Source organism: Maylandia zebra, linkage group LG7 (assembly GCF_041146795.1).
Source record: "Maylandia zebra isolate NMK-2024a linkage group LG7, Mzebra_GT3a, whole genome shotgun sequence".
Classification (NCBI taxonomy): domain Eukaryota; kingdom Metazoa; phylum Chordata; class Actinopteri; order Cichliformes; family Cichlidae; genus Maylandia; species Maylandia zebra.
Genome location: NC_135173.1, coordinates 31526527 through 31538353, shown reverse-complemented (window position 1 = coordinate 31538353; position 11827 = coordinate 31526527). Strand labels below are relative to the sequence as shown.

Genomic DNA, 11827 nt, shown 5'->3' with positions numbered 1-11827 from the left:
CTGGGCGCCCTGTGGCCGAAGGCATCTCTGCGGGGACATCCTCTGAGTCAATAACCCCGCAAGACACAAGTGCCTACATAGGGGGTAAATTCAAAATAATACATGATGTGCATACATCCTTTCTTCACAGTCACCTTTGCAGTGCTGCTCATTCATCTGATAAACTCTTTACCATAATGAATTATTTTGTAGTGAAGTTATTTTCCTACTGATTTTGCCTTCCCTCAGTCTTGGTTGTCCTTGAGAGCATAATGACAATGAAGTGTAAGCTGATTGGTATGTTTGTTAATTGCCATTTGGTCCCTTGTAAGTTATAAGTGACCTGTATAAACCTCATATTCTATCAGTTGATGGTGATGGTGTACTGCATCTGGTGCAGCCTCCTGTTGAGCCAGACCAACATGCAGTTGTGAGTAATACTCCACAGATTATATGAGTTTACAGTAGAACAGCAATGTTGTTTATTTCTTTACTACAGGAAAATAATGAAGAAACATTGACAGCTGTTACAGAGGAGGAAGCAACAGAGACACTTTATGAGGTTTACATCTTTTAATACTTTGTGTACAGGAAACACAGGCGACCAATAAAGCCAGTTGAACAAAAAATCTGTTTATTCTTCTTTCAACATGTTGAGGTGATGGGTCAAAGGAAATGATTGTGACATATGGTGTCTCTGACTGCTCTTCCATCTTGTATGTCCGTGGGAGGGTCAGGATGTTCATGGTTTGGATCACTGCTGTCTGGTTCAGAAGGACAGTGTTCTCCTCTAATTGTGGCAATGTTGTGAAGAATCACACATGCCACAATAATGTCACATGCCCTTTCTGGGGTGACCCTGAGTCTTTGCAGGCACTGGAACCGGGCCTTAAGCATTCCGATAGTCATTTCAACTCTGGCTCTTGTCCTGCAATTAGCCAGATTATATCGCTGCTGTGGGCCCGGTTCAGGGTCAGAGTAAGGGGTAAGCAAATAGGGTAAACATGGATACCCGCAATCACCAAGCAAGTAGCCAGTGAACTCTCCTAAGACAGAAGGATACACTTCAGTTCAAATGTCCCTGAAGCAATTGGTCTTTATATATTTTAAAGTATTTTCAACTCACCATGTCCAAATTTTGTGCTCAGTGTACATTCACGGAATATTTGTGAGTCATGGACAGAGCCTGGCCACTTGGCTTCCACATTTGTGATAATGTTGGCAGCATCACATATGATCTTCACAGTGCAGAGAACACAAATTAGCATCCATTACTATAATGAAATAATTTGTTAGTTTGAAATGCTACAGGGAACTATGTACCTGTACATTAATGCTGTGGAAAGACTTCCTGTTCACATAGTCTCCTTCATTTACTGAAGGAGCAATGATTGGAATGTGAGTGCCATCTATACAGCCAATCACGCCTGGGAACCGTGAAAATAAATGTAAAATTTAAGTAGTAGTTCAAGTATCACCACATCATAAATTAAGTTTTGGTCATCCTGATACCTGCAATTTTGTGGCATCCTTCTTTGATAAATCCTGTGGGTCTATGACCGGGGAACACAAACGAGTACAGGAGACGTTTCAGTGCAACTGTAACATTCCTGACTGCCCGACAGACGGTAGCCTTGGAAACGTGCTCAGCTTCACCAATATTATACAGAAGGCTCCCGTTTGCAAAAAACCGAAGTGCAATACAAATAATATGTAATGAACTGAGAGAATGTCCGCGATGTCACATGCGTAATATATGGCCTGAGGATGTTATCCAAATAACTTATAGATTGTGCTGAGAAACGGTAACGTTCACACAGAAAATCATCAGGAAATGATAAAATGTCCAAACGCGCTCTGATCACTCTCTCCCGGCGGAGAGCTCTGCGGAGAATTTGGGCTTCACGATCTACTGGCTCTTCAAGGAAGGAGCACGCCATGTCCGACACTTCCTAAAGTCAGGTTTCCGACAAAGGGGCGGAGACAGTCAGGGTTAGTTGTAGTAAACCTGCTAGGGGGCAGGTTAGCTTCACGGCGTGTGTCGTCATAGTGACTCACTCAGGCTTCAGCTGAACTCGCTTTGTGAAACCGAAAACCCAGAGTTTTCGTTAACTCAGGGTATACTTACTCAGTTTTTCCACTAAACCGGCTTCCTGAAACAGGGCCCTGTTCATGTCCCCGTGTTGTGTTGTAAATCAGTCTGTGTGTTTCCTGCTTTACTTTGAAGGCTCGTGTCCTAGAGTTCCTGTTTTGTTCTGAAAGTCTGTGTCTGTTGTCATTGTGTTCAGCTTGTCTCCTCCGGTCCTCATGTGTATTAGGTTCAGCTGTTCTTCCCTCCTGTGTGTGATTACCTGATTACCTTGCGTGTGTATATTTAGTGGGTGTCGGTCTGTGTTCGTTGTCGGTCTGTGTTCGTTGTCGGCTCGTCTGCGTTCATCTGTGTCTCTCTGCCTTTCACCCCGTGTCCTGAGGATTTCTAGTTGCTCTTTAGTTTTCCCAGTTTAGGTTTCCGTTAGTATGTCTCATGATTCGTTGTCTGTTCTGCCACTGTCACCTGTAAATAAACCCTCACTCATATCGTCGGCTGTCTGCATTTTGGGTTCTCCTTTTCCTCCACACCACACGGCTCAACCCGCCAGCCGTGACAAATATTTTCTAGGTCCAAAGAGGAATACATTTCTTCACTGAGGATCTAATAATTTATGCATAAAAGGGTTAATAAAAAGAATGAATTAAATATAAATAAAATAAACATTTCTATTTAAGAAAAAGCTCTTAAAAATAATTTTCTATATAATGAGAAAAGGAGAGAGAGCAACAAAACATGACATAAAGGTAATAAATAAATAAAAGACACATCATGCAAAAAAAAAATATATTCAAACCATTTTAAAACCATTTACTTATTTTAATACATTCAGAAACAATTAAAAAAAATAATAATTTCTTCTTCAAGTGTCCTAGAAATAAACTTCAAACAGGAAATATAAAATGCTTCAGTTTCTGCTTGTTTTGAATGCAGAGTCCAAAATACAAAATCCACCAAATGTAAACAAAGAAATCTCTCATCTCTGTAATAAACAGAGAGCATCCTGGGAAAGATTCACCCTCTTCTACATTTCCCTCCAACTCTGAGCCTCGTTCACAGACTTGTGGCATCTGCTCTCATCCAGTTTGACTCCTTTTGAATGTTGTGAGCATTATTGTGAAACATCTGGCTAAACAACCAAAGCTATAATAACTTTGTGTTATTCAAATGTTGCATGAAAATACTGTTGAGCACTTTTGTTCAGGATAAAAAGGTTTGTTTGCTGCACTGTCAGTACAGCTCTGTGTTGGTTGGTGCAGGGTGGCTGTGGTTTCATGTTAGCAACAGAAAATCATTTTTTTTTCTTTTCTGCCTGTCCCATTTGGTTCTTTAGCCGTCAGAATTGTTGTCTGAAGACCAACAAGGATACCCAATGGATTTACTTTGCCAAATGGATCATCGTGGCATTGCCGTATTGGTCCATTTGATCGACCTTTGCTTTTATTATTTATTATATTTTATTTTCAGATGTTACAGACGGGACAGACATGAGTGAGGGATAGGAAAGGGAGAAAGAAAGAGGAAGGAAAAGAAAAACAGAAGGGGAGAGGGACCGTGAGAAAGGGGGGGAGGAAAAAAAATCTCCTGGATCACCTGTTGAGAGAAGAATAGAAAACAAGCAAAAAAAAAACAACAAAGCAACATACTAAACACAACACCATCGCATTAATCTAGCTAAGTGTAAACAGCAGTAAATATTAAATATTCAATGTTGTTGTGCAGCACGCAGGACAGACAGCGCACAATGTGCTTTGAAGTAGCAGCCAAGAAAGGTGTAATTTAAGTCTACGAGCAGTGAACATCCGTGTGCATACCTGTGTGGATCAGCGCGCTTGTATTCAAATGGTTCCCACATGTAATGGTCTGCAAGAGGATGTAGCGAGCCATAGCCCCGTCCCCCAGGGCATGAAGCAGGCATGGAGGAGATCCAGGCCCCAGACATCCAGAGGCCTCAGAGTGCGAGAGCCCAAGGAGGACCACCGGAGGGGCATCCGTGCCACCCTCATGGGAAGGGCTGAGGATCCCCAGACGAGGCGTCACCCAGTAGCCACCGAGCAGAAGCTAGAGGGGGCTGCACCGGCGTGCCCGCCGGCTCTGCCAGCAGCCAGCTGTGCCAGAGTGAACCGAGCCGCAGGCCCAGAGGCCGGAGGCCCGAGGGCCCCCCGCACCCCGGAGGAGGCCTGACCGAGCAACAGGCGCCAGGCCCCGCCAGGTAGCCACCGGGAGTGAGCTGGTACATACCTGAGTGCCCAGCCAAGACACCAAGAACCACCAATACACCGACCCCTGAGGGCATCAGTCACCGGCAGGGAGTGTGGTGAGGGGAGATAGGCCTTGGAGGGCCTGGGAGTTCCCAGAGAGGTGGAGTCTAAGACCCGACCTGAAATATAGACACAGACAAACAGGCACACACAGACACAAACATGCATTCCCACCCTCATGCACACATATACAAACACTCAGCACTCACCCAACGTAAGGATTGACATAAATGGACATGTACACACAATCACACTCCCCAAACATACTCTATACTCCGGGTCCAGGTACCCTCACCCCCAGAGGGGGAAACAGAACCCAGACCCAAGAGATGTTACCCTTCCCCCCGGGGTGGAGGCAAGCAGACCGCCCCAGGCTCCGCAGCAGCAGGGAGGCCAATCGGACAGCCAACATCTCCTCCCAGCCCCCCCGCCCCAATGGCCAGCAGAGAACGGGGGTGTGTGAAGACCCCATACCTCCCTCCTCCCGCTCATGTGTAATGTTGCTGCGTGTTGTTCTAAAGTGCATTTAACACAAGGGCGAGCATGGTGCTGCTGCCAGAGAGCAGCAGGTGTTAGCACGGCCCCTCCCGAGAACCCTCAATGTCTACATGGATTTAAAATTGAGAGGTGGGCACCAGCGCCAGAGGTAGGTTTGAGTACACAGACCGTCCACTGGACGCCGTTAACGTGCCCACCCTCAAGGCCCTATATATATGTGTGTGTTATGAGAGTGTAAGTAATGTGGATGTCTAAGTTGTGAGATAAAATTGAGGCACAGGTGGCCAGAAGGGGACGGGGGGATGTCTCCCCTGCACCCTTGTGACACACCCGCACCCCAAGGCCCTACCTGTGTGGGTGAGTGTGGTGGAGCGGGAAGAGGGAGGTAGCCGGGGATGGGGAGGAAAAGGAGGGAGGGGAGGATGCCCCTCCCTAGGGCCAGCTCCCCTGCTGACCCCAGTAGGCACCCCTGTCCTCTGGTACCCACCAAGGCAAGGGAGCCCAGGTCCATCCAGACTGGGGCCTACGGTAGCACTGCCAAGCCCCACAGGACCCGGGGCAGCCCACCCTACCCCATCGCAGAGGGAACTGTACCCACCCCAACATTCAATCGTCTCCCAGACTACACAAGACAACAGACACCCAGGTTAAGTTTATTCTCCACCTCTCTTATGTCTCTCCCCCACCTGCAGAGTGGACTCCTGCAAGGATGGAACAACCTCCCCGCCAGTTGAAGAGCCCCCCAGTTAGGCCAATGCACAAGAGGCCCCCTGCGCCAGGGCTGAGCCCCCGTGCACCCACCCGCTCACAACCTCGGTGACACACCGACGAGGACCGAAGCCCCCAAGGCCCAGCCAGAGCCCCAGCACGGAGGCGAAGCACCCCCAAACCCCCACGCCTGCCCCGGATCCACTCAGGGGCAGCCAGGCCACCAGGCCAGTAACCTACGTCCACCAGTACAGAGGATGGTCTTCTCTGCTTGTGTCCTACATATCAGTCTGAAACTGAGGACATACATTAGAATTAGACTTTAAATATTTTTATTATCATGTGATAATAATATTCTATTGTCATATTAATATAACACAAGGTTCAGTTTTCTTGTTAGTAGTGTTGTCCTTCAATAACTTACTTTTACTTTCTTACTCTGAGTACTCTTCAGTAGGGGTGGGTTTTGATAATCGATTCATCGATTAAAATCAATTCTGGCTCGGATAACGTGATATCGAGTCATTAAAATCCTGAATCGATTTTTCAATATAAATGTATTTTGCCCAAAATGCCAGAATCTCAGGTTAAATCTCACAAAATTTCTGTTAGAGTGAATTGTTAAATGTTGTCATTTCTATGCTTGCCAACTCTGATGAAAGAAATTCCACTGTCCTATACCCCCAGATTCTCGAGGTTCTGGTGGGGGGCTGTAATGTTTTATTGCAGATACATCCTATCTGGAAGATCTGCTTCTTTTGATGTAAGATTCCAGCGTTTACGACCCTTTGGTCAACAGGAGGTCTGACACACACACACACATTCTTACAGAAGTTCACACATATACATACAAGGCCTTGTCTTAGAACCATGTGGGCATGGCTTTGTTCTGATGTTTTTTGTGTGAACTGTGTCTCAATAAAAAGGGCAGCAAGGGAGGTCGTCGTCGGGGTCATTTTCGTGGTGGACACAGGCCTCCCTTGCGCAAGTGATTGATCGGTCGACTGTCTTGTTTTCTTCATGATGAATAAGTCTCTAGAATTAGCGGGGCTTGTGGAAACACAGACCCAACAATTTCAACAACCACCAAACAGCTAAAACAGTAAATGAGAGCAGGTACACGGATTCTGCACAAAGACGTAAACACAAAGCGCGGACCCGCCAGCGGATCAGAATCAGTGAGATGTCGCTTTTCTAACCCGACGGCACGGACACGATCGGGGCTGAAAGCCGACAGCTCGCTCGATTCTGATGTTTCGGCGGGTCCGCGCTTTGTGTTTACACCCTTTTGCGCTGATTCTAAGGCTGTTAGTTTTATCTCTCTCCAAACAATACAGTGGGGCAAAAAAGTATTTAGTCAGCCACCGATTGTGCAAGTTCCCCCACCTAAAATGATGACAGAGGTCAGTAATTTGCACCAGAGGTACACTTCAACTGTGAGAGACAGAATGTGAAAAAAAAATCCATGAATCCACATGGTAGGATTTGTAAAGAATTTATTCGTAAATCAGGGTGGAAAATAAGTATTTGGTCAATAACAAAAATACAACTCAATACTTTGTAACATAACCTTTGTTGGCAATAACAGAGGTCAAACGTTTACTATAGGTCTTTACCAGGTTTGCACACACAGTAGCTGGTATTTTGGCCCATTCCTCCATGCAGATCTTCTCGAGAGCAGTGATGTTTTGGGGCTGTCGCCGAGCAACACGGACTTTCAACTCCCGCCACAGATTTTCTATGGGGTTGAGGTCTGGAGACTGGCTAGGCCACTCCAGGACTTTCAAATGCTTCTTACGGAGCCACTCCTTTGTTGCCCGGGCGGTGTGTTTTGGATCATTGTCATGTTGGAAGACCCAGCCTCGTTTCATCTTCAAAGTTCTCACTGATGGAAGGAGATTTTGGCTCAAAATCTCACGATACATGGCCCCATTCATTCTGTCCTTAACACGGATCAGTCGTCCTGTCCCCTTGGCAGAAAAACAGCCCCATAGCATGATGTTTCCACCCCCATGCTTCACAGTAGGTATGGTGTTCTTGGGATGCAACTCAGTATTCTTCGTCCTCCAAACACGACGAGTTGAGTTTATACCAAAAAGTTCTACTTTGGTTTCATCTGACCACATGACATTCTCCCAATCCTCTGCTGTATCATCCATGTGCTCTCTGGCAAACTTCAGACGGGCCTGGACATGCACTGGCTTCAGCAGCGGAACACGTCTGGCACTGTGGGATTTGATTCCCTGCCGTTGTAGTGTGTTACTGATGGTGACCTTTGTTACTTTGGTCCCAGCTCTCTGCAGGTCATTCACCAGGTCCCCCCGTGTGGTTCTGGGATCTTTGCTCACCGTTCTCATGATCATTTTGACCCCATGGGATGAGATCTTGCGTGGAGCCCCAGATCGTGGGAGATTATCAGTGGTCTTGTATGTCTTCCATTTTCTGATGATTGCTCCCACAGTTGATTTTTTCACACCAAGCTGCTTGCCTATTGTAGATTCACTCTTCCCAGTCTGGTGCAGGTCTACAATACTTTTCCTGGTGTCCTTCAAGAGCTCTTTGGTCTTGGCCATGGCGGAGTTTGGGGTCTGACTGTTTGAGGCTGTGGACAGGTGTCTTTTATACAGATGATGAGTTCAAACAGGTGCCATTCATACAGGTAACGAGTGGGGGACAGAAAAGCTTCTTACAGAAGACGTTACAGGTCTGTGAGAGCCAGAGATTTTCCTTGTTTGAGGTGACCAAATACTTATTTTCCACCCTGATTTACGAATAAATTCTTTACAAATCCTGCCATGTGAATTCATGGATTTTTTTTTCACATTCTGTCTCTCACAGTTGACGTGTACCTCTGGTGCAAATTACTGACCTCTGTCATCATTTTAAGTGGGGGAACTTGCACAATCGGTGGCTGACTAAATACTTTTTTGCCCCACTGTATTGACCGAACCAGCAGCAAAAGAAGATCCAAACTACGCTTCACATAAACATCATCATGAATTCCCTCTTACTTTTGCTGTTTTGCTTCCACCAGGATAAAATCACACGTCATGCACAGCTCGCTCTCTCTCTCTCTCTCGCTCTCTCTGTATACTTCAAGAACAGTTTCCAATCTAAAAATCTGTTTTCTTCATTATTCGCTTGCTTGTTACGCACAAGTCTATGGGCTCAAATTGTGGTCATAAATATTTTGTACTTGTAAATCAGTTTTGTACTTGTAAATCAGGATTTGTATGTGTAAAATGAATTTGTGTGTACATAAAAAAGATTTGTGTGTGGACTTAGCCCAAAAAAAACTGTATGAAACTCTGCAAGTTACAAGTACGAATTTTAACCCTATTTTTCTTCCTTTCATCTGATTGGTCAATGTCATGTCAATCACAAATGTAACAATCCAATCAGAGAACAGATGGGTTTGGCTGTCGGAGGGGCGCTTCTTTGAACTTGTCGCACATCAGAGCAACATGGTTCTGTCAAAATTTAATAAGTACACCAGTTAGAGTATTTGTCAAATCTGGGCCCGACAGGAGATGATCATCTAGGCAAGTTCCCTTGTACTTAGCCGAGCAATCAAAAACCACTCAGAGCTTCTCTGGTTTTTTGGAATGATAAACTCCGTGGTGTGGAATATACACATCATTGTTTTTAATTACCTCATTCAAAAACATTACATAGTGAGTCTTGTAGTTCTTGTTGTTCAGCAGCTTTCGTTTGAGATGGTTGAGCCGGATGATAGCTAACTGCTTGTTGTTGGGAAGGTAGGGTCTCTCTTTAAAAGGGAGAGATCTCATAGTGACCATGGGCGTTCACGCGTTGAGTCTCGCGTTGGAAATGCTTTCCTTTAGCATATTCAGGAAGAGGATGTCATCTTGAGACACTGTTCTGCTGTCCTTGTTGATGTCCTTAAAGTCAGACTCAAGTACTTTAATGGCATCGGATGGCGTCACTGGAGGAAGCTCTTTGACAGTTACTCTATGGCATATGTTGGCAACAGGAGGAGATTCAAGGTGAGGTGGTGAGCAGCCAATGATGCTCCATCCTAGGTCTGTGCGGACTACATAAGGTTCATTATCTCTTCCTAGCATGACCTGTCTTGGTGCTAGTGCCTGTGAGCAGTTATAGCCTATTAGAAGACCAACTTCACAGTCTAAATGTGGCGGAATGTCATCTGCTATTGCTTTGAGATGATTCCAATGCCTCGCCGTTTCACTGGTAGGAATGTGCCTTCGATTCACTGGTATGCAGGCTTTGGTATAGGCAGGAGGGAGATCAATGAGATTTGTGGAGGTATAGCCACGCACTCTGAGACCTGAGACTCTTTCCCTGTTTGTTACTGTGTCCTTTCCGATCATGGTGGTTAGCTTTAGCCTTACAGGATAGGTCTTGGTTGTCAAGCTATGACTAACATCTTCATCAATAAACACAGTGTCACTCTGGGTGTCAAGCAGAGCATAGACAAGCCTTTCTATTCTAGCGTTTTTGCTTTAAAAATCTTAAAATGTGCAAAAACATCAACAACATTAAAACTTGTTATTTTCATTGTTTTCATACAGTATACCATTTTCTGTTATTGATTTGTTAAATACATATTTCTTTAGTTCAAAAGTCAATCACATGGTGTCCAAGTGGACATGTTTGTAACTCCATGAAAAATAGATTCACAAACAAAATTTCAATTATAAATATTTCTAGGCCCAAAGTGGAATACAGGATCTCATAATGTCACAGTCCCCGTGTCAGCCCGGCCAGCCCCGCAAGGCTACATGTGTTTTTGTTTACTCTTTCTCTCACCTCTCTGCCTGGGCAGAGCTCACTGCGTGCTCCCGCCCTTGGCCCACACTGTTAGGGTACCTTGGTCATTGACCCATTGTTCTCATTATGGTTTTTGGCTGCAAGTGTTTTGGGCTTCTGTTTTGTGTTTTCTTTGTCTCCAGTTCTTCTCGGTTTGTGATTTTCTAGTTCTTAGGTTTTAGTTTCTGTACTCTCTCTGTTCTCACAAATTATTTGTGCCACTCCAAAAAAATAATTTCTGTCCACTATGAGATAAAGGAGAACAACAGCCTGATACCTGCAGGCCTGACAACAGGAGATGTATCACTGCTGTAACACCTGTAACATTCAGCAGTCGCCTCATTGTTCTGACACACACAACAAAACTATTGACTACACTACACACTAACTACACAACAAAACACACTAACTACACAAGATTTGAGCTAAACGTCACAAATCTCTCACATCTCAAAACACCGGCATCACTCCTAAAACTTCCCCCCGTTTCTTAACTGAATGCCATGTTGCCATATCATTTTTTGATTGGTCGACGTACATTTTTCCACCAATAGGAAAGGGCGGGGTTTTTTGGTTTTGTCTTTGCTCACAGGTGGAGAGTGCTTTCGTTTTTCTTATAAAATGCCATTTTTACCGTTTCTCCCCGCAGTAAATATAAACAACGACAGTATTCAGGAAGAAAACCAAACATTGCAGATATTTTTATCACAACTCTGGTTTTACGTGGCCTATCAACACAATTTAAAAACTGGTATAAAGTCCACACTTTTTCCGTCAATTGTTCCGTCTGTCCTGCTCACATCTCCAATGGTTGTACACGTTGTCATTACCGTGGCTTCACTCCACATCAGCCGCTTTGCTAGCTAAAACACCGGCGTCGGCACATAAGGACGCTGTCATAGCCTGTCAACGTTGATTAGCTGCGTATATACGAATGTGAATCGCGTGATTGGCTGGACTATGGGATAAGGTGGCATCATTGTAATCCCATACAGGAGCAGCCAGTCACTTACTGACTAACACTGCAAAACAGAATTGTTAAAGTTTTAATTTTAATTTCAAATCAGGTTAGATCTTTTTTTTTTTGTGCGCAACGCAAATTTTCTGTGCGCAGAGACCGTGCCAGCAGTGCGCAATTGCGCACGTGCGCAGCTTAGGGGGAACATTGGTTATAAGTGTACTGGTTACAAAGGTTCATTGTACCACTGTTTGTGGGAGTGTGAAAAGATTCAAAAGTTTTGGTGCTCAGTGTTAAAATATATTTCTCAGATCACATCTTCCCTGTCCCATTAACCCTTTAGAGCCGGTCAGAGCGGGCACGCTCTGTTTTGCGTAACTATTTTTAAATCCCGGTAGCTCTGCAACCACGTAAGCTAGTGCAATAATTTTTTTTGCATATGAAACCGGAGGAGATGTACTTACATCTTATGCCATCAGCTTGAACTAGGTCACGGTTTCCTTCCACATATAGCTTTGCAAAAACTGCATAAAAAGCACTTGC

At 44.9% G+C, this 11827-nt stretch overlaps 1 long non-coding RNA gene across 1 annotated transcript; it reads right to left on the bottom strand.

Annotated features, from left to right (window-relative positions):
- Positions 1-533: 533 nt before the first annotated feature.
- LOC143419673 (uncharacterized) lies at positions 534-1500 on the bottom strand. The gene is made up of 2 exons (XR_013099682.1): positions 1303-1500; positions 534-1217 (listed from the first exon to the last, which is right to left on the bottom strand). It is a non-coding gene; the product is annotated as an uncharacterized LOC143419673 (long non-coding RNA).
- Between the last annotated feature and the right edge of the window lie 10327 nt (positions 1501-11827).